Below are 1,982 nucleotides of genomic sequence, written 5' to 3'. Positions count from 1 at the left end.
TATTTATTTATTTTTCAAACAGGGTCTTGCTCTGTCACCCAGGTTGGAGTGTAGTGGCACAAACACAGCTCACTGCAGTCTCGACCTCCTGGGCTCCAGCGATTCTCCCACCTCAGCCTCCGGAGCAGCTAGAACCATGGGTGCGTACCATCACGCCTGGCTAATTTTGGTATTATTTTGTAAAGATGCGTTTCGCAATATTGCTCAGGTTGATCTCAAACTCCTCTTCCCTTGGCCTTACAAACTGCTAGGATTACAGGCGTGAGTCACCGCGCCCGGCCAATTCTGTAACTTTCTCTTTTTTTTGAGACAGAGTCTCAATCTGTCGCCAGACTGGAGTGCAGTGGCCGTGATCTTGGCTCACTGCAACCTCCGCCTCCCGGGTTGAAGCAATTCCCCTGCCTCAGCCTCCCGAGTAGCTGGGATTACGGGCGCCCACCACCACACCTGGCTAGTTTTTATATTTTTAGTAAGACGGGGTTTTACCATCTTGGCCAGGCTGGTCTTGAACTCCTGACCTCATGATCCGCCCGCCTCCGCCTCCCAAAGTGATGGGATTACAGGCGTGAGCCTCAACACCCGGCCCAATTCTGTAACTTTTAAAGGTACGCATAGGCAAATTACCTCCGGAAAGTGTCGAAAAATTACTTAAGTGTCATTGTCTGGGGTAAATACCCGTTGTCTGATGGCCATGGAAAAATAGGCTGCAGATACATAAAGGGTGGGCTTTAGAGCTGAAGTTTAATAGGCGACAGGAAGAGGAGAAGTGCTCTCGGTAGCAGATCCGGGTCTGGGAGAAATGGGTTGCCGGTTTTGTGGTGAAATGCAGCAGGTTTTACAGAAGAGCTTGAGGAGGCGGTGCCTGATTTACATAGGGCCCAAAGATTGGTCGGATCAGGTGTTTTATTTGGGTAAGGCGAGAAAAACTGGTCAGGGCTAGCTGTCATTTTCATAGGGCGGGAAAAGCTGTCCGCCCCCAACCCCAATCTTTTATTATGCAGATGGTTCTCTACCTGGCCCGGGCCATGTTGCCGGTTTCTTTACAGGCGGTGACCAAAAAAAAAAAAAAAAAGGGAAGATGGAGCCTCCATGTTGAACTCTAGCAGGACGGGCCGCAGACAAAACCTCTCAGACACTGAATTGTAGAAGGAAGGGCTTTATTCAGCTGGGAGCATCCGCAAGCTACTGTCTTAAAATCCGAGCTCCCCGAGTGCACAATTTCTGTCTCTTTTAAGGGCTCACAGCACTAAAGATTTCACATGAAAGGGTCGTGATTGATTTGAACAAGCAGGGGGTATGTGACAGGGGCTGCATGCACCGGTGGTCAGAGAGAAACGGAACAGGGCAGGGAGTTTCACAATGTTCTTCTATACAATGTTAGGAACATCGGTTTCTAAGTCATGAGTTGATTTTTAACTACTGGGTTTAGACCAGGCAGACCTGGGCCTGGTTTCGGGCTGCCTGTCTTTGGTTTTACTTTATTGTTCTTCTTCTTCCTTTTTTTTTTTTTCCCTAAGAACAGGTACTGAGGATAAAACAATATAAAACAATGTGAGAGGGTCTTTCTCTTTTCTCATTTCCCCCCTTTGAGACTTTCACTCATTTTATTAGTAGGAGTTCTCACTCTTATTTTTATTATTTATGTTTTCCTGTGCAACAGATTGACAGTGATTTATATAGTATGCTGGTGCTGAAGCATTTTGGTGAACTAAAGTAGCGACAAAGATTTTTATCATCTGGAGAAGTACAGGTATCAGACAAGGGAGCAGTAAGCAGGTTCCTATTATTATTATTACTCCTATTATAAGAATTTTAAATCCTGCTATTGCTGGGAACCAATTTCTAAACATGGCTCCTGGATTAAGTCCATGCCACACTTGCATGGGTACATGTGCCAGTTTTGCTATATCTTTAACATATCCTCAACTACCTGCCCCTGATCATCTATGTGTAGACAACAATTAGTAAGGTTGACTTTTCTA

This window comes from Mandrillus leucophaeus, unplaced genomic scaffold, assembly GCF_000951045.1.
Source record: "Mandrillus leucophaeus isolate KB7577 unplaced genomic scaffold, Mleu.le_1.0 Scaffold891, whole genome shotgun sequence".
Classification (NCBI taxonomy): Eukaryota; Metazoa; Chordata; class Mammalia; order Primates; family Cercopithecidae; genus Mandrillus; species Mandrillus leucophaeus.
Note: the sequence above shows the minus strand (reverse complement) of the source record.